Here is a 26,282-nt window from a genome sequence, read left to right on the forward strand (position 1 = left end):
AAGGAAAAAGGGGCCATCACCACTCCTCTTGTGGACATTAAAACAATAAGATAAAAAGGGAATATTACAAACCACTCTCTGCCCACAGATTTGATAATCTAGATGAAATGGACCAATTCCCTAAAGGACACAATAGACCAAAATTCACACAAAGAGAGACAGATACTTAGTAGGCTGTATCTATTCAGCAAATTGAATCAATAATTAATAACTTTCCCCCCCAAATAAGCACCAGGATTCCTGAATTGTTGCAGGTCCCCACTTGGTTTGGATTTGGGGGAATGTTAGGCATTTGGGCCAATAAACAGAAAGGATATAATGCAAAGCTGTGTTTGTGGAACAGAGGAGAATATGATATACCTGATGTCAAAGCAAAGCCAAACACTGAAACGTAAGTATATATAGAAAAGGGGGTAGGAAGACACAAAGGCAGTTTATGGAGGGAAACTCTACAATTAAAGATTGCAGGGGCAGAGAATAGATACAATGGGGACTCTAGCAAACGAAAATACAGGTCACCCAGTTAGTTTGAATTTATCTAAACAATGAACATTTTTTGTATGAGTAGAGTACGTCCGAAATAATGCCTGTGACTTACTCATGCTAAAAATATATCTGTTTATTTTCTAAATTCAAACTTAATTCAGCGTCCTCTACTTTTGCTGGCAATCCTAGATATATATCTCTTGCCAAGCAGTTAAAGACAAGGTGAACAAATGTTTTTCTGAGGCTCAGTGGCGGGAGGTGAGGGCCAAGGGAGGTGGACAGGGAGGCTTTGGGCAAATAAGACGGTTGCCGGCAGGTGCGTTTCCATTTGTTGGTGCTTAGCTCGTTAGTTCAGTGGGAAAATTGTTGTAGCGAGGTGGGGATGCTTAGGGAAGTGAAACACGTTCAAGTACTCTTCCTGGGATCCACAAATGGGATTCAAGGAAGGTTTTAAAAGTCATCCTCTGCAGATGAGAAAATGCATGGTTTCCTGTGACTATGTGAATGTCTCAAAGACAGAATCTCGTCTCAGTTCAGCAAACGTTTACAAAGACCTCCTCTTCCTGTGACTTTGTGCATGCTCGGGGGGGGGGGGGGAGAGAAGATAGATCTGGCACATTCCTTTTTCTTTAAAAAAGGTGAAAGAATAAGTGAGAGAAAAACTCACGGCCTAGTGAGGACACAGCTGCAGAGACAGAAGCGAGCAGAATGTTGCAACGCCGCATTACAGATACTCACAGCAGGCTGCTGTCATAGCAGAAAGAGGTTTCTCCTGAAGTCCGAACTAGGAGATCTGCAGAGGGTAGAACAGATTTATTCCCCTGCCTTCAAACATGCCCCATTGAAATTCCCCGCCCTGACTCTGAGTGGTGATTTAAGGACAGTCCTCAGCTTTCTTTCTGGTCATCCTCATGAACAATAACAGCAATGTCCAGTCCTGTCTTGTCCAGTTTAAAAGTTCAACTTATATCCCACCGTGACACCCCCTCTTCTGCCTCCCTACTCATGATCCCCACTTGCTGGTTGTGCTGGGGTGGTGGGATTAAAAAGGGAGATAGAGACGGACGCTCTCACTTATCCATGATGCTACAGACTCCCCTGGGCTGACAGGGGTGTTGAGGTTTTCCGTAGGGGGGCTCTCGGGTGGGCCACGGACGAGTTTTTAAGAAACCCAAGAGCACATTCCCTCTCCAGCAGCCACTGACTGACAAGATAGTCAGACATCCTTGTCACTTGAAATGGCCAGAGAGCATCTTGCTCTAGTGTTATCTGCTTCCTCCTGTCCTCACCTGGACACTCGCTCCAGGTGTCTTTCTTCCTGCTTGTAGTAGTCAGTGTTCTGCAAAGACATGGAATCAATAGTCTGAGTATCCTATGGGCCATGGTTGCTGGATCATAAATATTCATGTGTATCTCTTTTCCCCCTCTCTCTCTTTGTACATAGATACATGTGAAATGATATCTATACCATATACACGTATACACATATGCAAATCTCTTCATATATAAGACATGCATATTTTATATCCTAGTTCTGTAGTATAGATATATATTTTATATCTTGGTTCTATTATATAAACATATAAATATATGCATAAATATGTGTGTATATATATTTTATATGTATATATACACACACACACACATTTTCTTGAGACAGAGTCTCACTCTGTCACCCCAGGTAGAGTGCCATGGAATCAACACAGCTCACTTCAACTTCAAACTCGTGGGCTTAAGCAATCCTCCTGCCTCAGCCTCCCCAGTAGCTGGGACTCCAGGTGCAGCCACCACACCCAGCTAATTTTTCTATTTTTAGTAGAGAAGGGGTCTCGCTCTTGCTAAGGCTGGTCTGAAACTCCTGAGCTCAAATGATCCTCCTGCCTCAGCTTCCCAGAGAGCTGGGATTACATGTGTGAGCCACCGCACCCGGCCAATTTTATATATACGTTATATTAGATATACAGTTGTCTTTTGGTGTCCATGGGAGATTGGTTTTAAGATCCCTCAGGGATACCAAAATCCATGGGCACTCAAATCCCTCATATAAAATGACGCAATATTTGTACATCCTCCTGCATACCTTAAACCAACTCTACATAATTTCTAATAACTAATGTAATGTAAATCACATGTAAACAATTGCTATACTGAATTATTTTATAATTTGTATTGTTTTTAATTTTTTATATATATTTTTGATTTGTGGGCCATTGAATTCACGGATATGAAACCCACAGATGTAGAGGGCTGTCAGTATATGACATACAAATGGACAGTATCCCCATCATTCTAGTAAGAGATTTGTTCTGAGAAATTGGGTCTCCCAGTTATAACATGAGAAGTCCCGTGATCTGCCTTTGCAGCTAGACCCCCGAGGAAAGCCGCTGCTGTAAAAGCCGGAGGGACCATGAGTGCCCAAGTGTAAATTCCAGTCTAAGGGGGAGAGAAGCCAGATGTCCCAGCTCAAGCAGGAAGTCAGGAAGCAAAAAGGGAAAACTTCCCCTTCCTCTGCCTTTTGGTTCTTTTCAGACCCTCAACAGATTGGATGACGATGCCCACGTTGGGGAGGGCAATTTGGACCTCCTGGGCTATTGCATTTTAAATCTGGGGCAGGGACAGAGGTCATCGGTTAAGCACAGGGTGACAGAGAGCATCTAGTTTTCTACTCTGTTCCAAGAACAAATGTTTGAATTTCTTCAAGTTGATCATGATAGAATTTGATGTGTGCTGTGGTAAATCTAGTCTTCTGCAATGTTCTATTTCCGATTTGGGGTCTACTTTGGGCTATTTGATCAAATATACAAGACATTCTGTACCAGCCTATCAGGTGTAAGAAATAAATTTTTAGATTAACTTGGAGAAACAGGTCACATCTTAACAAAATTGTCTCTTCCTGTTCATGAAAGTAGTGTAACACCTTATCTTTTTTAGATTTTTTATGGAGGGGTATAGTCCTTGTGTTAGATTCCTGTAGCTGCTGTAAACAACAACAACAAAAATAGCACATGCTCGGTGACTTATAACAGATATTTATTATCTCATAGGTTTGGAGCCCAGGAGTGTGAGATGCAGGTGTCTCGGGGCCGCGCTCCCTCCGCAGGCTCCAGGGGAGGCTTCTTCCTGCCTCTTCCAGCTCCTGGGGGCTCCAGGCGTCCCTGGGCTTGTGCCCGTGTCACTCCAGTCTCTGCCTCCGTCTCCACGTGGCTTCTCCTCTGTGTCTGTGTCTCCTCTGCTGTCCCTTAGGAGGACACCTGTCATTGCATTTAGGGCTCACCTAATCCAGGATGGTCTCATTTTCAGATCTTCACCTTGTCAGCATCTTCAAAGATCCTTTTCTCCAATAAGGTCATGGGCATAGGTTCCAGGGATGGTGACAGAGACACATCTTTTTGGGAAACTCCATTCAATCTTCTACAGCCTTCAACAACGCTTTGCAGCTTGCCTTTAAAATGTGCACTTCTCTGTCTGTGCTCTGTCTGCGGAATGATGATCCAAACATTCCGAAGCTTGTGACCCTCCCATAAGACAGCTTTCTGCCTGACAGCGTCCTGGGGTCTGCTTCCTTATTTATTCTCCACTGTCTTGATCTCATGTCATTCCTTATGTCCAGCACAGACTTTCTCTTTCCCCTGGAAAACCTCCCTTCATCTCTCTAACCTGGCTTTTCCCTTAGAAACCCAAACTGTCATATCTTCTTTACCTGTTTCTCTTCCAGGCTAAAGTGGAATTTCCTTGAGGGTTGGCAGGGTATCTCCTCTGCAAAACTGCCTGCCCTCTCACCCATAAACAGCCCCCTTACAAAATAGCACTGTGGCGGCTACCAAGGAGTTATCAAATACAATAACAAATGTCTTATTTTACTCTCCACATTTCTGGTTTAATTTAGAGGGCTGAGCTCATGATTCCAATGCAGTTTTGTTGTTGTTCTTCTTGTGGGTGTTTTTGTTTTTGTTTTTTGCTATTCTGACGCAGAAGGCTATTTCCAAGCCCTTTGCACAACATCGATGTAGTCTCCATTCTTTTATTCTGCACCTTTCTTTCTCTCTTTTTTCTTTCTATCTTCCTTTCTTTCTTTGTTTCTTTCTTCTTTCTTTCTTTCTTTTCTTTCTCATTTTATTTCAGAAAATTACAGGGGTACATACGTTTTGGTTATGTAAATTGCTTTTGTACAGTTTGAGTCAAAGTTATAAGTGTGTCCATCCCCCAGACAGTGTGCATTGCACCCGTTAGGTGTGAATTTGCCCATCCCCTCCTCCCCCTCCCACCTGCTTGATTTCCGATGAATGTTATTTCCATACGTGCACATAAGTGTTAATCGATTAGATCCAATTTGATGGTGAGTACATATGGTGTTTGTTTTTCCATTCTTGTGATATTTCACTTAGCAGAATGGGCTCCAGCTCCATCCAGGATAATACAAGAGGTGCTAGATCACCATTGCTTTTTGTGGCTGAGTAGAACTCCATGGTGTACATAGACCACATTTATTAATCCACTCATGCACTGATGGGCACTTGGGTTGTTTCCACATCTTTGCAATTGCGAATTGGGCTGCTATAAACATTCGAGAGCAGATGTCTTTTTTATAGACACTGCATTTTTTCACAACTTCTTTTCCCTTGTCCATCTCGAACCAGGTGATGCCTGCCAATCACCAGGCTGGAGGAGGGGCATGCGCGGAGCTCAGTCCCTGACAACTGCTCCAGTCTGGGCTGTGGGGCTGCTTTGGATGACAGCTCCCCGTCTACTCTGCTCCAAGCAGTACTTGCCTCCTGTTTTTTTAGCTGTCTTAGCTTCCTCCTACTTCCTCAGCCTGTTTCCCAACTTCTCTGAGCATCTCTTAAATAAATTAAAACAAAAAAGTTACTCTTAGAATCAGAGCACGCAGGACTAGTAGGGTTCATTTTCTCCACCCTCCCCGGGGGCATTATACAGGGTGTCCCAAAAGTCTCCATACAAAGGAAAGCTTTTGTAATGAATATTTTGTACATAAGGCACATTAGTTATAATTTCCCATTTTCTCTATGTATGGTGACTTTGGGGACAGCCTGTATTTAGGGTGAGATTCTCTCTCCAGACCGTCTGTGCTGCTGAAAGCTTTCTGCACCCTTCCACCTAGCAGCACCCTGGGGTCTCCCCCTTATCCTTGGATGCAGGAAAACAGAACCAGGAGTGCAGACACAGGGGGAAGATGCTCTGGGCTGACAGGATGTTGACAAACTGTGTATTGTCACTGGGCCCCCTGGCCTGGTTTTGTGAATAAAGCTTTATTCTCACATGGCCACACACACGCACATATTGTCTGTGGATCCTTTTGCGTTGCAGTGTCAGAGTGGATTGTCAGTTCTGCAGCTCTGAAAATCCTGACTGTCTCCTATTGGGAAGTTGTGCTATCTTTGTTCAATGTCATAACAAGCAGGTGTTGTTTGCTATGAGCAAAAACCTGTATAGGTTTTTTTTGTTTATTTTTTTGTTTGTTTTTCCTGCAAAACAATTTGCTTCATTCTCAGGATTCTCCCCAGGTATCTCTCTCTCTCTCTCTCTCTCTCTCTGTCTCACCTTCACAGTATAAAGTTAGAAAAGACAAAGGCTTTATGAGGCTTACACATACGGAAAGCTATATCCTCAATATAGGATACATGTGTTAGAAATATTTCGTTCTTAATTAAAACTTGTAAATTCACGGTAAGAGCGTTTGTTTTCCACGCTGCAGCCTCCCAGAAACTTTGAAAAAGCAGAGAATATGGCATTTTGCCAGATTTCATGGAACTAATGACACGGGAATGTTTATGTAAGAAATGCACATTGTTATGCTGTATGTAACTGAAGGTGCATGATTGATGCAGATATCCTACAGTTAACTCAAACACTACTCTTGATGTTTTGTGGAAGCAAAGGTTAATATTGTAGACAAATCATAGAACAAATCTGTCAATTCCAAATGACCCTAAAACAACAGAAAACCTGTATCTTAAAGACAAAGGTGTGTGTGCATCTTTTATAAGAGAATGTAATTTAAATGTAGAAGCTTTTTAAAATTCAGAAAAAGTGTACAAAGAAAAAAAAATCAGCATTATCTTACCACCTTAAAAATAACCCATATTAATTACACAATTTAACATTTCAATATTTTATCTCTTTTCCTCTTCCTAAATGTTTGATATTTCTAGTGGCATAATTGAGCAATAATAGAACATAAAGAATAGGAACATTTAAGGGACTTCAAAGCCAACAGTAAAAATATATGTAAAATAAAAGTCAAATATAGTCTAAAAATTAACTTAATAGCCAGCGTTTTTATGTGCATGTCTGTGTTGTGTGTGCCTATGTGTGAAAATCGAACGTTGTAGTAATAAAACTGTATAATATTATTTTCATAAAAAATTCAAGAATCATTTGAATAGGAAATTAAATAAGACTTCACCTTTCCTTTGTAAACATGTTTTGGTGGAAAATTATGAACAATTTGGTCTTACAAGTGCCCTTCAGGGAAATTCTATTTGCTTATTGAAACATTACAAGGTATTAAACATTTTTTTTCTTTTTAATTTCTCTGAAACTTTTATTTTCCAGTTTTTTTTATTTCAGCATATTATGGAAGTACAAAGGTATTGAATTTGATGTAATTTAATCACTCTCTGAAAAGGACAATTATTTTTAAAAAAAGTACTTTGGAAATAATCATTATTTAGAGTCTGATTTAAAAAAAAATATTTAGCTTTTCCTGTAAGCCTATTGCTAAATCATATATTTATGTTTTTATTTTTATAAATAAATGATAGATACTTTCTTCTCTAATGATTTTTCTCTTGGGAGAATGACACTCTGAATAAAAAATTAATATAATGGCACAATCTTTTTCCATTATTTGATGATTACAGGTATTAAAATGGCGTCCTCATAATACAATCATTGATAAAGTCTGTACTTTGATATGGTTGAATACGGTTTCTCCTTGCTGCATTTAAGGGGCTCAGAGTTACCGAGATGTACCCTGAATCCAACATTTGTCTTGTTCCTAGTAAAACTGATAGGTTATGAAAACTATCCCCATTAAGCTTCCTTCTGTAAAAATAATAAACGTGTGCATTTAAAATGTGCCAGGCAGCGTTGCAAGTACTTAATATGTATTATGTCATTCATTTACCACAAGTTCAACTATTCTCCCTGTTTTATAGCTGATTATACTGAAGCCCAGCAAAATTAAGTTGGTTGGCCAGACCCATGGGTAGTCAATGGCTGCATAGAGGTGTAGACATGATTTATGCAGCTCCACTTTCTTTGCTCTTAAATTACCACATTTAGACCCAAACATAATGCTCAGTACTTTACATAAGATAGTGTGTGTGATAGGCAGGTATTACCTTTGATATGGATTTGCTTGTACAAGACACAGACACAAGAAGTCAAAATGATCCTGTAGTTTGTCTCCAAGCCAAGAAGCCATGGCCATGCCAGAATGTGTATAACAATAGCCCACAGAAGCCCGTGGTCTTTCTGTAATTCCATATTTTCTCCTTAGGAATGGACGTGCACTTGAGCAGATATCTGCTGACGTCGACACAAAACATTTAACAATGGTGATAACGGAGTTTTGCCCAATTCCTATTAGGTTGGGACAAGGAGATGCTTTGTCTAGGGGTTTCCATTGAGAAATAGATGATGTTAGGAGATGCTTTGTGTGTTCGGAGGAACAAATTGAGCAGAGGGGGCTTCCAAGAAGGAACAGATGACATGTCAAGGGGCTGTCCAAGGAGTGAACAGATGCTTGGTCTACGATAGGGTGTCTCCAAGGACTGATCAACCAGAAAGAGGTAGAAAGGCCACAAAGTGGAGATACGACCAAGGACACAACAGAGGGTCTCTGCAGCATGTACACAGGTAAGGTGACAGTATCCTCAAGTGACCTGCCCTCATTAACATAGCAAAAAACACACCCACCCACACCATGACAGTTTGCAAATACCATGGCAACCCCCGGAAATTGCCTTACAAGGTTAAAAATGGTGAGAGTTCCCAGTTCCAGGAATTCTCCACCCCTTTCCAAGAAAAACCGTGAATATTCCACCCCCCCCCACCACTTAACATAAGATTAGGGAATCAGCATAAATGGGAAAATCTTGTTAAATGCAGGGTCTCCCCCACTCGAGGGGGTTGACCTGTTCCTTCTCTGGAATGTTCTATGCTTTAGTAAACTTGGGTACTTTGCCTGCTTGTGTCTGCTTGGTCTGCTCATTTGCTCTGCCGAGTTGGTACCAGTAACCAGTCTTCAGCACTGGGAACCCAGAACCAGGGAACCGGACCTGACACCTGGTCCCCACACCTGACATTCCCTTTACGATCAAGAACATTCATTTGTAAAACAGCTGAACTAGCATAAGTGTCTGGAGCAAATACAATATACATGGAGCTAGCAAGGGATGCTGTCTTTAGGCCTGTTCTCATGTTCAGGGCGCTCAAACCCACAGACGTGAACTCAGGCTGAGCACATGGGCTGTACACAGTTGCAAGACGTCTAGTGTTACAGATTTCTCCTAGGCTCACATTTTCGTGGACTTGTCGGTCTTTTACATGCCCTTACAATCATCACTTCTTCTCATTATGGGAAAAAGCAAGCATGATTTAGGAGGACTGCATTTTTGAACAAAATATTGGCCACAAAATTGAATACCACTTTAACACGGGACAGATACACTCACTCTGCTGTGTGTAGAATTAGTTTTCTTCTAGAAATTGTAGAATGAGAATTATAAGTTATATTCAGATGTTAGCCATTTATGCTCTCATCATTTTATTCCTGATATACCTGAAGAAACTGGATTTAGTGGTGGGTGTGTAGCATCCCTCAAGAAGGCATGGCAAACCATTGTTTAAAGTGTGCCCTTCACATTAAATTCCAATTTCACACTAAGAAAGTCAATTTGTGATGTAGACCGTGAGGACAGCGTGCATCTAGCTTACAGAATAACAAATTAGTTGCCACGATAAAACAAATTAAATGGAATATATTTAGCTAGAAGGATCGCATGCATGCAAATAAAACATTCCATCAACAGGAAGATTTCACGACATTCTTAAATCTCACCAAGGATATATGTTGATTAGCAGAATTACAAAGGAGCAATAGAACTGATGGTGGGATAAAATTTAAAGTTAGTGCTTTGGTCACGAAGGTACTTCATGATCTGCACTTCCGGAAGGAATGCTATCACACCGCAGAAGGAAATAAAAACGTTACTTAAGTAAAAGGTTAAAGTCGGTAAGATGTAATAGATTTCTGTGCCTTCCTTCCACAAAATACCGTTAAAAAAAAAATGGTCTGCGGAGAGGAATGTGAGAAGAATAACAGATTTATGGAAAAGTCAGTGGAATACTTGGAGAAGCTTTGTAGGGTGTCAGAAAATGTGGGCTCCCTGCAAAAGGAAACCAGCCACACCTGCAATCCACCAACGCCAGGACCAGGTGTGGACAGACACCTGTTCGCATGTATACGTGGGCACGAGCTCCTGATTGATTTCCTCACAAAGTTATCCCTTCTACCTACAGAGATATATTTTTCCTAAAATGGTCACCTCCATAAAATAAGTATCTGTATCCATTTTTTTTTTCAAACTTGTCTAAAATTATGCAAATGTTCTGTTATTTTTTTTTTTATCTTGAAGGTCATTTTACTGGGTTGAATAGTTCCTCCCTACTCCCCCCTCACAAAAAAACAATGTTCACCCAGAACTTGTGAAAGTGGCTTTATTTGGAAGTAAGATCTTTGCAGATTTAAGCAAGTTAAGATGAGATCTTAACTAAAAGAAACAAAAATAAAACAAACACAGCCATAATCCAATGACTAGTGTCCTTATACGAATTTACAAGACGAGGGGAATTTGGACACAGACGTATATGGAGGGAAAGAGGGATGCTCACATAAGGATGGAGGCAGAGATTGGGGTGATGTAGCTGCAAGACGAGGCAATCCACAGACAGCCAGAAGCCCCCAGGAGCTGGAAGAGGCAGGAAGGAGCCCCCCCTGGAGCCTGCGGAGGGAGCGCGGCCCCGAGACACCTGCGTGTCACACTCCGGGGCTCCGGGACTGGGAAAGAATATTTCAGGTATCTTTTGTTTTTCGTTTGGTTCTGTTTTTGTTTTTAATGCCACCCACTTCGTGGTATGTGGTGAGAGCAGCCCTGGGAAATGAATACGGTTCTTGATAGAATATTGGACATATATATACTAATGAGTGACTTTGAATCCGATTAGAAAATATAAGTTCTTCAGCATATACAATTGATAATGGATTCTTCATTATACAATTGATAATGGATTTAAATTGTGTCTTTTCCTGCTTTTGTGTTGCCTTCAGAAATATACTCAGGCAAACCGGCGATGTGTTTCTAATAATTTTTCTTTCCTGTGGGTGGAGGCGCTGGGATCGCTCAAATTCACATTGTATACATCCCTCTGTGAAATAGACAGTGTATCATTAGCCAAGAGATCTGTGGATACCATTGCAGAATTGTCACTGAATATCTAAAGCCCTTAGAATGTAAAACGGAAAGTGGTTTTGAATCCAATTTAACTGGGAAAGCGGCAGTTCTCTAATCCGTAGCTGCTCACAAGTCTCTTGTACAATGCCTTGAAAATGCAGCTTTGGGCTCCACCTCACTCTGCAGGTCTGTGAGTGAGGGCTCAGGTGCTCCTGAGGAAGGTGTTGTAACAGGACATGGTTCTAGAACCATCTCATGGTCATACCCCAGTTCTGCCACTTCAGATTACAGCTGCTGGAACGTTGACCAAACTCTTGTGGCCTCAGCTTCCTCATCTGTGAAATGGGGAAAAAAAATCATGCCAACACCTTGCATTGAGGTAAAGATCAAATGAAATTTAAATATGTATACACACACGTATGCATTTATATATAATGTAATATAAAATTATATTGAGCATTATAATATAAATATAAATATGTGATATAATGAATTAATATTAATGTGCTATTTATATTAATGATCTATAAATATGTAAGCATATATGTTGTAAATATGTTAATAAATATATGTGCATCACATATAACAATTATATAAATATATATAACGTATACACTACTTACATATTTCTCAATAGCATATTTGGTTCATATCAAATTTAGCATTAACAGCACTTTTTTTTTTTTTTTTTTTTTTTTTTTTTTTTTTTTTTGAGACAGAGTCTCACTCTGTTGCCCAGGCTAGAGTGAGTGCCGTGGCGTCAGCCTAGCTCACAGCAACCTCAAACTCCTGAGCTCAAGCGATCCTCCTGTCTCAGCCTCCCGAGTAGCTGGGACTACAGGCATGCGCCACCATGCCCGGCTAATTTTTTTTTCTATATATATTTTTAGCTGTCCATATAATTTCTTTCTATTTTTAGTAGAGATGGGGTCTCGCTCTTGCTCAGGCTGGTCTCGAACTCCTGAGCTCAAACAATCCACCCACCTCGGCCTCCCAGAGTGCTAGGATTACAGGCCTTAGAATGTAAAGCCCTTAGAATGTAAAACGGAAAGTGGTTTTGAATCCAATTTAACTGGGAAAGCGGCAGTTCTCTAATCCGTAGCTGCTCACAAGTCTCTTGTACAATGCACACCACTCTTGTGAGCCACCGCGCCCGGCCTAACAGCACTTTTTAATTTTAATTTCCATCCTAGTGTTTAAAGAGAATACTAGAACATTATAGGGAGTCTATAATAAAAATTATATTTTGTCCTTCCAACCCGTTTTTAAAAAACATCGCCAACCAAGAGACTTTATTTTATAAACTATATTTTGCATGCTTCATATTTTTAAAAATGCCTTATTTTTATATGCATTACCCTTTTAGGGAGGACAGGATGTTGTTAACTAAACATTTGGTCATGTCACTTAAAAACACGATTCATCATTAAGCTACGTAACCTGAGCGTGTGATGTTATCCTTCAAGGAACAGGCGTTGATGAACAGGGTTATAGACCTCATGGTGAGTATAAGGCTATATCATTGGCGACTTAAAAATATCTATATGTTTTGTGATGCCAGGTCATTTCTGAGTAATATTTTCCAGGGCCCTGAGTGATTTCTTGCACAGAAAATCAGCCTCTGCACTTTCTTCTACAGTGTACATACATCTCAGGGACACTCCGTCACTGTGCAATTGGAAACCGTGCATCGGAACCGAGAAAGTTCACAGATGTTTAGTATTTGCGGGGTGCCCACAGCAAGCGGGACAGGGACACATCATTCCTAAGACGTACTGAACTTGGGGACCCGGGAGAGCAAGACCTCTGTGACAGGGTCATGATCACTTGCTCCATTGCAAAGACGCAGACACGCTTTGTCTTCATCACGGCTGTAATCAGAGCCGAGCAGGTGGCCCAGGGACTGTGGGGCCTTGGGGTGCATGGAGGCGCAGGTGGGGAGCTTGCTTGGCGAGATATGATTATCCTGCTCAGGTGAAAATGCAGAGAATCAGTCTTCAGGCTGCTTGATGTCAATGCATCCGTCTCCATCTCTAACTCACTGTAAGGATACAATTACACTTTGCTTGTGTGTGTGTGTGTGTGTGTGTGTGTGTTTCCATTTTCTTGTGTTATCTCAGGTGTGATACAAAGTTACCAAGGCATTCAGAAGCCATCTCTTGTCATCTTTTATGTCTGCATCACATGCTGAAGTGGTCTCAGTGGGGCAGCAGAAGATTAGGTAGGTCTGAATTTCCTGCAGCTGCTGTAAGAAACTGCCACACACTCGGTGGCTTAAGCCACCACCAATTTATGATGCTGCAGTTCCTGATGTCAGAAGGCTTCCATGGGTCTCTCTGGGCTAAAATCAAGGTGTCAGCAGGACCGTGTTCACTCTCCAAGCTCTGGGGGAAGAAAACGTTCTTCACCTCTTGCAGCTTCTAGAGGCCACCTGCATTCCTGGGCTTGTGGCAGCCCCCCTCCAATCTCTGTGTCCATCATCAAGTCTCCCTCTCTGACTCTGACTCTCCTGCCTTCTTCCTGTAAGTGGTGATGACTTTGGGCTCACCCAGACGACTGGATCATCTCCCCATCCCAGAATCCTTAACTTCATCCCATCTACAAAGTTCCCTTTGATGTGGAACCTAACGTATGCACAGGTCCCAGGGATAAGGACGTGGGCATTTTTCAGAGTTGCTGGTTTGCCTTCCTCAGCCCCGTTCGCATTTCTGATTTCAGGATATATAAGCAGCCAAGCCGGGTACCTGGAGGTTCTCAGATTAGGCCAGGCCTGCAGAGCAGAGCAGAAGCAACAATTCAACAAGTACACCGTGAATCAGAGCAGTAAATACTGCCAGGCTGCATTGAAAACACCAAATTAGACTTCTCACTTAACTTTGTTGGAAAGATTTAATGGTTGGGGACAGAGTGCTATGGACTAATACAGGCCAGGGTTGTAAATTTTCATTCACAATGGGATTTAATTTTCATAGATATTGGGAAGGTGATCTTTATTTGCATTTAAAATGGTGTATGGATGAATTAAGAAAATAATACAGGAATGATGGGCAGGATTATTAGAAGCAATATTCCAAGGGTGATTGCCTTTGCCGGCGATCGCTCCGCTCTCCAGGCATGGAAAATTGATGACACGATGCTTATGATGTGTAATAATGGTCCCGCGGTGCAATATATTTATAAATATTTTCCTAACTGCCTTATGGACTTTAAAAATTACAATGCAATATCTATCATCCTCAAAGGAGTGTTTTAACACTATTGCAAAGAAGAAGGAGGTTAGAATACGATTTAGCAGCCCATCCTTCTAAAGGTTAAAAGCACCATGACCTCCAGTGATTTCGTAAGTTTATTAATACATCTTTGCCTGAGTATGCAACCGTTTCAGCATCAAGTAAGAAAGCAGTTACACTATTTGCAAGATAGCTGTGGAAATTAAATGTGCTTATGATTGACCTTCTAGACACATGTATGCATTGGTAAATGTTTAGCGGACATCTACTATCTATCACGTTTCCACATTACGGACAATGCATCAAAAGACGGAAATAACTGGAAGACAGACCTCAGGATGCTCACGGTGTCCTGGAAATGCCTAGAAGTAATCAGACAACTGTTACATTGCACATTCAGTGTCATGAGTGTTTTAAACGTGCGCTGCTCTGGGAGGCTGACAGTTTCTTTGAACCAACACCCAGGCGTGAGCTGGGAAAGAAAGCACAGCCATGGAGGATTCAGAGAAGAACTGTGTTCCAGGTTCTCGCTAGAAAGATAGAGATCTGTGGTCCTCCAAATATGGTTCAACCATGTATTAGTTTCCTAGGGCTGTGTAACAAAGCATCACCCATTTAAACAAAAGACATCTACCCTCTCCCAGTCCTGGAGTCCAGAGGTCTGAAACCAAGGTGTGAGCAGGAGGCCCTCCCTCCGCAGGCTCCAGGGGAGGCTCCTTCCTGCCTCTTCCAGCTCCTGGGGGCTCCAGCTCTCCCTGGGCTTGTGGCCGCGTCACTCCAGTCTCTGTCTGCATCGTCAAATGGTCTCCCCTGTGTGTGTTTGTATCCAACAGTCCCCTTCTTAAAGGGACACACATCCTTGGCTTAAGGGCCTATCATAAGCCATCATGACCTCATCTTTATTCGATTATCTCTGCAAAGACTCTATTGCCAAATAAGGCCATATTCGCAAGTGCCTGATGTTAGGACTTCAACGTACCATTAAGAATTTTGAACGCAATTTAACCCACTATATGTGACAGCAACATTACCCCAGAGACTATGGAAATTTCATTTTCAGACATTACATTTTCAGGTGTCTGGGCCACATGAAGAAACATGGAATATATATATATGAAATATATATGTGTATGTGTATATAAAAAATATATATATATGTACATATAAAATATATATGTATGCAAAAACTATATGTGTGTGTATATATGTTATATATAAAATATATATATACATGTATGTATAAAATATATGTATGTGTTTGTATAAAATATATGTTATATGTAAAAAATTTATGAAAATATATATAAAATATATATGTGTGTATATATAAAATGTAAATGTGTATATATAAAATTTATGTGCATGTATAAAATATATATGCACATATAAAATATGTGTATATATAACATATATGTATATATTATAGATAATATATGTATATAAACAAAATATATAGTATACACACATAATATATATTATATATGTATATATGAAACTGGAAATTGGGTGAGTTTATCTGTTTGGAGACACAGTTTTGGGACTTGTCAGGATGTTGCTTTATTTACAGTCATGCAAATGAGTGTAATTATGCCAGGAGAGCATTTAGAGAAAGGAAAGAAAACAGTAGGACAGGGATGGAATCTAAGAATAAATTATCTCGAGTTAGTGAAACACACAGCTTGTTTGGAACAATATATGGAAGCGATAATGCCAGCAGGACGCAATCAACGCATCTCGGTTTGGTTTGTGAATGAATCAAGGGTGAAGGCCTTCCTAGAGACAGCACAGCGTGTTTGTGAAGCACCAGGACTTGGGCCCCGGGCTCACTGGCATTGCCATTAGCTCTATGGTCTTGGAGTTGCTTTTTCCCATCTATGGGTCTCCATTTCCCCGTCTGCAAAAGTCAGGGGTCATGATCGTATCCACCTCATAGTGCTGGGTCAATTGTCTAACATACAGTTAGAGCTACCTGAGCATTTGCCGCTTTGATCATCACTATTACTACGTTATTATTATAGTTTCCCCCAAAGGAGCTCATTCCTTTCTAAGAGGGCACAGTTGACCCTAAGATGCCCTTAACCTATTTCTTCTACCTTAGCTCAAAAACACCCTACACCAACCGCCATCTCAGCATCTCTTTGTGTCCCTTTGATATGCAACAATGGGTACCCTGTGGTGCTGTCATGAGGTCATGTGTTGTCTACCATGTTTATGACTCTGGGGGGACAAAAAGCAAACATTAAATGGGGCGAGTCTTTATAATTTCTTGACACCGCAATATGGTGGCTGTATTCTAGGAGTGAAAGAAATAAATCACTGTCTTTCTATGTCATCTATTTTTGTTATATAGTTACTGATCAGACAGCATCCCAGCTAGGAAGAGTTGACACTCAAATTAGGATCACTTAAAAAGGGTGTATTTACACGGTGTGTTGGTTTCCAGCAGCTGCTGTACCAGTTACCCAAACAGGGCTTAAAACAACACACATGCCTTGTCTTACAGTTCTGGAGATCAAAAATCAGAAATAGGTCTCAAGGGGCTGAAATCAGGGTTTTGGTAGCATTGATTCATTCTGGAGGCTTTAGGGGAGACTATGAGGGCTGTCTTGAAAGTATCTAGCCATTGTTAATATAGTGAGAATGGTTACGTGGCTGGATACTTTTCAGACAGCCCTTGTATATCTCCTGACCTTTTCTGGCATCTAGAAAAGGATTAGGGTTAGGGTTAGGTTAGGGTCCACATTCCTTGGCTTAAGGGACTTTTCTCCATATTTAAGTTCCATCGCCTCTCCTTCCATCCCCACATATCTTCTCTGCCTCTCATCCTCCTGCCTCTCTTTTATAAGAAACTCTGTGTTTGCAATCTTCCTATCGTAAGATCCAGAATCTCAGTCACATTACCAAAATCTTTTTTGGCATGTAACGGGATGCATTCATAGAGTCTGGGGTTTAGAACATGCCATCTTCGGGTTTCCAGTAGGCTGTCTAGCACATGCTTGGAAAATACATACACAAGAGTCGCTGGGCTACAGAGGAACTGCAAAACAGACACAAAATCCACAACAATGCAGATCTTACTGTTCAAAAGCCCATAGGGAGATGGGGAAAGAGGTTACCAGAAAGAAAAGCAGAAAGACCAGTGGAGAAGGGAGTGTCGTGGTACCAGTTGCCTTTGGCGGAGAGTCCCTGACCTCAAAAGAAATCTCATAGCAAGAAAACCAGAGTAAATGAACACTCTTAAATCATGTTCCATTCAGCCCCTACTCTGACCTCTTGGTAGGACTACACATGGGCCACATTCAAGCAAAACCAGAGAACTAGGAAGTCCATTGATGGGGTCTGCACAGTCAGTCTCCCTGGGCCCTGCAGCAGAGTTGATGATGATGAACATGTCTTCACGTGTTCATGAAGAGTCCCAGCACTGAGCACACTCTGTGCCTTCGACGTCCACCCTTATCCTTCGTCTGGGACATCATTCTGTGTTCAGTGTCCCAACAACCTCCATATCATTAGGGGTGGATGCCAATCTGGCCCTACCCCACCTGAAACCCCACATATCAGGCACCACTCTGTCCTGATGTACAAAAAAAAAAAAAGGCTGGGAGAGGGAGAAACAATTGAGTAACACAGGCAAAGTGACCACTGGTATACATTAAATATGTGTGCCCCCTAAAATACATATGTTGAAACCCTCACCCCCAAGATGGTGATACTGGGAGGTGGGGCTGTTGGGAGGCAATGAGGTCATGAGGGTGGAGCCTCATGGATAGGATTAGTGTCCTTATAAAGGGGTCCCAGAGAGCTCCCTTGCCCCTTCCACCATGTGAGGACACAGTGAGAAGGTGCCATCTATGAACCAGGAAGTGAGTCCTCACCAGACACAGACTCTGCCATGCCAGGATCTTGGACTTCCAGACTCCAGAGCTGTGAGAAATAAATGTATGTTGTTTGTAAACCACCCACTCTACGGTATTTTGTTATAGCAGCTCAGATGAACTAAGACAGGTACAGACCAAAATTCTAATCCTGGTAACAAGACCCAAGTGGCAATTACATCTGCTTCCTCCCACTCCTATTTTCTCTTCCTCTGTCCATCCACCAGCAGTCCAGCTGGAGGGTGGAGGCAAAAACCAATAGAATTTAGCATTTTTTGTGTGTTTTAAGAAGGTTCCGTTTGCAGCCCCTGGTCAATGAGGTGTGAACAAACTTGCTCATGGTTATGCAATCCCGGTGAAAGCTCTGCAGGAGAGTGAAAACCTGCTCTGGGGAGGGACATATACGTACCTGATGGGTGCAATGTGCACTACCTGGGGAACAGACACGCCTGGAGCTCTGACTTGGGGGGAAAGGCAGTACATGGGCAACGTATGTAACCTGCAATTCTGTATCCCCCATAACAATAAGATGAAATATAAAAAAAAATAAATTAAAAAAAATAAATAAAAATAAATAAGTTAAAAAAAAAAAAAAAAAAGAAGCTTTCTCTGATGACTTCCATCACATTGTTTGCCCAATAAAAATTGCGAGTGGGCCCAGACCTCAGCAATTCACTAGGAGGAGAAGGGATAGAACTGCCTAGCTTGCAGTTTACATGTAATATCGATTATACAATTCTTTTAATGCAGCTCAATTGGGAAAACAAGTATTTGTGAGGCAACCTGAACATTGACTTAATGAGACTCCTGCATTCTATCCCTAACAGCAATAGACATGGAATAAATGCAGACGACCTTGGGGTAGGCTCATAGGGAAAATGAAATGCACCACTATGTTTTATCTACTGGAATATATAAAATTTTTTGTCTTAGATAAAATTCATATAACATAAAAATTAATCATTAGCTGTTTTCTAGTGTACGATTCCCTTGCTTTTAGTACATTTACAATGTTGTGCAACTATCACCGCCATCTAGTTATGAAAAATGTCATTATCCCATACTAAATCCTTTCCAACTGTTTTTCCCCTTTATGTCTGTTTCTAGTTTTGTTTGTTTCTGTTCAAAGTCTTTTACAGCCAGTTGTTCAGGGTAGACCTTCTCACCTGTTACCCTTCCAATACTCATCGTTTATAGACATGAAGTTTATGAATAAACTCAAGGCTACCAACACATGTGTAGTGGGTTTAATCATGTTCCCCAAAGATATGTCCACTTGGAATCCATGACTATGACCTTATTTGAAAAAAGAGTCTGCAGAGTTTAATTTAGGATCTGAAGAGGAGATCATTCTGGAATATCTAGATGGACTCCAAATCCAATGAAACATGTCCTCTTAAGAGACGGAAGAGGAGACACAGAAACAGAGGAGAAGCCACGTGGAGACAGAAGCAGAGATTGGAGTGCTGCAACCACAAGCCAATAAACACCAAGGATTGCCAGAGACCATCAGTACCTGGGAAAGGGACATAAGACCAATTGTTCCTCCGAGTTTGCACAAGGAACCAACACTGCTGACAGCTTGATGTCAGACCTCTGACCTTCAGAACTGTGAGGGCATGGATTTCTGTGGCTTTAAGCTCTCCAGTTTGTGGGAATTTGTGTGCCATTCCCTAGGAAACAGCCACAACATTTAATAAAATTCACAATCCTTCCTTCCTTCCTTCCTTCCTTCCTTCCTTCCTTCCTTCCTTCCTTCCTTCCTTCCTTCCTTCCTTCTCTTTCTTTCTTTCCTTATTTTTAATATAAATATTTTTTATTTCAGAATATTACAGGGTCACAAATGTTTAGGTTACATATATTGCCTTTGCCCCACCAGAGTCAGAGCTACAAGCATGTCCATGCCCTAGATGGTGTGCACTGTACCCATTAGGTGTGAATATACCCATCCTCTCCTCCCTCTCCCACCTGTCCGACACTCAGCAAATGTTTCTACCATATATGCACTTAAGTGTTGATTTCTTAATAACATCATCGAACACTTTGCTCACATCCAAATTTCCCTGATTTTCACACACAAAAAACCCCAGCTTTGGTTAAATGGTCAGTTTGTTTAGATAAGGATCCAATTAAGTTTATAGAACCATCTCAATGAGACACACACCAAACTGCAGAAAGTCATATTTTGCAAGGCATTTAAATTTAGCCACGCACATAGTAAACTCAATCTCTGTAATTTCACAGGGTAACTTGAATGGAAAATATTTGCTCAGATTTATATTAAATACAAGGGTAATCAACCCAAAAGTCACCCAGGACTCAGGATGCCACTGTGGATATAGTAATGTAAAAACACACACAGTAAAACTTAAGCAAATTATCAAACATTGGGATGTTGTGAACTGGAACTAGCTCATCCAGCTTGGCACTATATAGATTTTTTTTTCTTTTCTCATAAGATATTTGGGATAATCTATGTTCTGAGTAGAGAGTGGAACTGAATATGAATTTATTTCTCTCTAATTCCCCATCGTCCAAGATCTTTTGAATCAGCTTGTTTTGTAGCAACCTACCCAAGGGATTTATATGTACCTTAAAGTTCAGGGCATATCGCCTTTGTAGCTACTGAATTCTCAGTAAGGGCTTATTGAACTCAGCTGAGTTTCAGTGGAAAAATTTGGGGACCAAGTGGGATGAACGTTGCTTGTCTTTTGTCCTCAGTAGAAACAGCTCACGGGGCTGAAATGTTTAGTGCCAAGGTTTATTGCTAACTTGTTTGGCTTTTGTACATAAACCCAGCTCTGACATTACTTGCTAAACGCTTCAATTTGGGATACAGCAAGCACCCCCCGGCAGGGGTCGTAGGTTTATATTTTCTACTATTTTTACTTTCATTAACGTTCCCATACTATGAAGCTAATGAATGCCGTGAATGAGACGTAATTAATAAATGCATTTGAGCTATCTTAGAGAAGTGATGAATTTCTCGTATGTTCCTAATTTTCCCCTTCCTCATGGGCAGACTTGCTTACATAAAGATACTAATTTAGAACTGTGATTAAGAGCTCTAATGCCTCGGAGTGATGGACCATGGGAGATGAATTACTCCATATTTTCACATCTCACATTTTAATTTTATACTCCATATTGCGGTGCTGATACTACTGCAAATAGCTCCTCTGAAGGTCACTGTGTGCTTTTTAATGTGTTAGAAGCAGAAGTGTCGTGAGGACTAGGTGTTTTTAAACCCTCTGTGGGGAGGAAAAAAAGATCTTTAAAAAAAAAAAAATCAGCCAAAATGTCTCTTCATCTGCTCAAAATGTATTTCAGTACGTTTGAATTTTTTGATATCAACATTTATACTGAACATGAGTGTGATTTTTTTAAATGCTGCATTTCTTAAAATTAGGTTTTTTTTATGGTGTCATTTTTAAAAGATATTTTAAAAACCTGTCATTGAGTTTTAATTGTACTGTGTGACTGGATCTTCAATGCTAATCTATGAGTGGAATGTGTTGATAAGAATTAAGGGTAGCCGTGACAATTAATTCTGATATCGTGGGTGGATAATGAATTATGTTTAAGGGGCATGCACCAATAATGAATATTTGCAACTGATGCAGAGAGTGGCCCCAAGAAGGGAGAATAGCACCTTGAACTTCCCTAGTGGGTTCTTAGCTTTGTGCAGGAAAGAATTCAAGAGTGAGACAACTAGCTACAGGAAAGCCTTTTTTGAGATAGAGACAGAAAATAGATCCTACTCCACAGACAGAGTAAGGTTCCACTCTTGAGCAGGAGGAGGAACTCCTTTTGAGGCAATGCTAACATTTTTATTTTTTTTATTTTTTTTTATTTTTTTATTTTTTTTTTTTTTTGAGACAGAGTCTCACTCTGTTGCCCAGGCTAGAGTGAGTGCCGTGGCATCAGCCTAGCTCACAGCAACCTCAAACTCCTGAGCTCAAGCGATCCTCCTGTCTCAGCCTCCCGAGTAGCTGGGACTACAGGCATGCGCCACCATGCCCGGCTAATTTTTTCTATATATATTTTTAGCTGTCCATATAATTCTTTTCTATTTTTAGTAGAGATGGGGTCTCGCTCTTGCTCAGGCTGGTCTCGAACTCCTGAGCTCAAACGATCCGCCCACCTCGGCCTCCCAGAGAGCTAGGATTACAGGCGTGAGCCACCGCGCCCGGCCCAATGCTAACATTTTTAAATGTAAAAAAAAAAAAAAAAAAAAAAAAAAAACCCACTGGGAAACAGCTGCATGTGACCAGCATGGTCTTTCAGTCAGATCGTAAAGGTTAATCATGAACTGCTGTCACAGGCAGGTGAGCACAGACAGTTTGTAAGGCATCCGGATTAGTGATTCCTCCGTCTTCAGCCAGGTGGTCCTGGATGGTGACTTGCTGGTGACTTCCTTGTTCAGGGTAGCTGGGGTCTGGTATTGGCCAATCGGGCTCCTGCTAACTTCCTTTTTTACCTCACCCCTCCATTACAATGTTCCTAGTGGATGTCTTCTCTGGAGCTAGAGGAAGCAGGCATATTCAGGAAGACTGTGACTAAGACACTCCAGCTTATTTATGGCAACTAAGATCGCTGATTTTATCCAGGGAAAGCAGCTATGAAATAAAATAAAATCTTAAGCCCCCAGCTGATGGAATGGAATCCCTCTTGGCCAAAGGGACCCCAGAAATACCCTAAAGTTTAGTTGCTGAGGAGGGAGGTCAGACCTGCCTTGTCAAGCCCCCGTTGCTTCTTGGAGCTGTCCTTTGCAACTTATTAATAGGACTGAAGCCATGCAGGACACAGCTTAAACCACACCTTCAGGTCTACAATTTACCCAACAGTTCTTGTGAGTCTATGTCTGGTGACTTGTCTCCGATTAACAGATATCCTTATCTTAAAACATTCTAAGCCTTTAGACAAAGCTTTCTTTCTTTAACCAATTACAAATCAAAGAATCTTTAAACCTACCTATAACCTGTAATTCCTTGCCAAAACAATTGTATGTACTCTATGTATTGATTTGTGACTTTACGTGTAATTCCCATCTCTCTGAAATATACAAAACCAAACCGTAAGCCAACCATGGAGAGAACATTTGCTCAAAGCTTCTTGGGTGTGGCCATCCAGACCCTAGTCACATATATTTGGTTCCAAATAAACCTCTTTAAATTATTTGACAGAGTTTGGGTTCTTTTCTGTTGACACAGTGAATCCAGACTATAGGAAATAACATGGGGCGTTCAGATAATTTTTGAGAAGAAATCCACTCACTCCATCCTCCTGCTTAAACGCATGAGAAATCTGAAGATCAGTAAGGCTGAACAACTGTGCAACTTCATCTACCAAGTAGTCCCCACTCATCAGGGTGTGGGAGCTGGTTGCCATCAAGGGTTGCATCCCTAAAAAATATGCTTCGTACTCACAGAGAAAGAAGTGACTGCAAGTTAGCGGCTCAAGGCTAAAGGAAGCATCTGCACATGTTCCTTTGCGGTTTTGGAGGTATTGCATAGTAGGTCAGGTCTTCTTGCTTGGGAAGCCCACATCACATTTTCCTAGTAAATGATGCCAGAGGTTTCCAAGGAAGTCCTTGACTGGCCACGATGTTTTTCCTCTTTACCAGATACTCAACATGAGTATCTCTTTGTTGCATGAAGCAGTGCAGACCCGGATCTTAGTCTCATGAAAATGCATGAGGATCTGTCAACTGTATCCCTTCTTTTGTTCTACTCTTTGTTACCAAGGAAACCAACCAGACTCATTATTATAGTTGTGTTAGGAGAGCAGGTCCCACCCAGTCTGAAAGGAACCCATGAGCAGTTTCAATTCTTAGTAAAGGAGTGGACAGGATACTTTGAGGTATTTTGGCTGGACCCTTTGGCTAAACCCTGCAGCCCTCACCTAAGTCCGGAGGGACTTTTCCCAGGAATGGCTTAAATTGCACACAATAGAGTCACATTTTTACGCCCTTTTGGGAAGGAAGAAGTTTACCATCTGTGAAATAGCACATGAATTGAGCCACTGTCCTTTTCTAACTTCAATAAAGGAGAAATGCTGTATGGTCTCATTATGTCTGTCTTCCATTCCTTCATTTATTCCATTTGGATATTTTTGAGGCATGTTGCATGACCGCCATAATGCAGCATGCTTTAATTCAATAGAAAGTGATCCTTACATGGATATTTTCTCAAACTTTCTAATCTCAGGCATGACACATTTTGAAAGCAAAAATTACAAGCTCAAGCCCCATCTTTTCATCCATAGATGTTTGTTGCATTCAGTGATTCCTACATAATATAACATTTGAACATTAAGTTAAGAAATGATCTGCATTCCAAAATACAGTGATATTCTCAAATATAAATACTCATGTATTTTCAGTGGACTTTAAAATATTGATAATTTAACATTTTCCTATGCAAGCATAGCAAGTCTGATTCAGGCAAGATAAAATGTTTCAAACTCATGCATTTAGAGAAAATAGAAAGGGAACATCAGTTTCAGGTGAAATCAAATATGACAAGGTCCCTGTGATACTCATACTATGCAAAGATGGCAAGGGAAATGTATATTTTTTTGTCCTCACTACACAATTATGTAATTATATGACTTTGGAATTAGTAAGGAACTTGGTTCATTAAACCTTTTACTCAGAAGTGTACAATTCATGGAAGCTGGCATTCCTGAGCTGTTATTACCCAACCATAGAGAGGACAAGCTATAATTCCTGAGTTGCAGAATGGCCCTGAGCATTAAATGAACTGAAAGCCATGTGCCCAAAGAGGTTTTCCGTACATGTCAGCTATCATGGTTTATGTTCTACTTTATCCACTTTATCTGCTCCTTGGATACACATTCACACACACCCTCATGTCATTATTATTCTGATACTGGTCAGTTGGCTTATTTGTGTTGAATGTCAACATCATTTCTGTAATATGCCTAGAATTCTGCCATCTATAGAGATCTATTGATGAAAAAAATCTGGAAGTCTTTTTAAAATTATTTTTAAGTACTCAGTGTGGATTAGCTTGTAATAATTAAATTATTATAGTTCTGTAATATACAAAAATCCTTGAGATATGCACTTAAAATGGGTGAATTGTAAGGTTTGTAAATTATATCTCATTAAAGATGTTTAAAGAACACCACTGATATTATTACACAGGCAATTTAAGTAAAGCTTTATACCTACAAAATCTAAGGGAGGAACAACACGTTAAGTCTCTAATTAAAAAAAAAAACAAACCCTCCTATCTATAACTTATTAAAGGATTAGTACATTCCCTAGTTCATTTGCAACTAACAAAGCACGTTGTGTTTTATCTTATCAATAATGGGTTTCTCTCTGCAATGTCTAGAACCTGGTGAGGTTCTTTTTGGTATCCTTCACTATCCCTGTCTCATGGAGGGAGGTATGTTCTCCAAGGTCATTTTCATGGAACTGACCCTTAGGACAAGTTTCAGAAAATTCTTCTTTCCTGCACATCTAACTGTTGACGTTACTTTAAGTACTATGTCTTCATTAGCACTATTTCCGTTCAGCTTTGTGTTCTCCAACATGTTGTGTAAAATCTCATCCACTCCTTACTATAGTATCTTAGGAATGAACACATATCTTCAAGGAAAAAAAAAAATATCTGTCTACCTGGAATGTTATGAGAGGTCTATCCAGAACGCATCCAGCCAGGTAATATGAAAAAGAGAGACATTGATCGAACACGATGCAAGATACAAGAAACATTGTACATAGGACAATGACACCTCAGTCCTCTTCGAAGTAGGCATCTTGGGACCTCACACAGTTCTCCCAGCGTCTGTTAACCTAACCCATATACATTCAATATGCTCAGGTGTTCTGCTTGTTGCAGGCCTTCCAGAATGTGGGTCACTTTCAACAGATTCTGCACCATCTTTGAGGCATTTGTGCCACACTTTTATTTGCGCTGCACTCATTGCATCATCCTCGAAAGCCTTCTGAATCATCGAAATGGTTTCCGCAAAAGAATGTTCAAGCTTAAAGCAAAATTTGATGCAGAGTCGTTGCTCTATTCGCTCAGTCATTTTGAATGCATGCGACGGCCATGCAGTACACGTGCTCGCTCAATGGCGTCTAGCGCCCCACTGACTAGTACAGTGAGGGTGTCACTGTTCACGCATGTGCGTCCCAGTCCACTGTCCTGGGCAGCCAGGTTACATCCAGGTCTTGC

The sequence above is a fragment of the Eulemur rufifrons genome, chromosome 30 (assembly GCF_041146395.1).
Source record: "Eulemur rufifrons isolate Redbay chromosome 30, OSU_ERuf_1, whole genome shotgun sequence".
Lineage (NCBI taxonomy): Eukaryota > Metazoa > Chordata > Mammalia > Primates > Lemuridae > Eulemur > Eulemur rufifrons.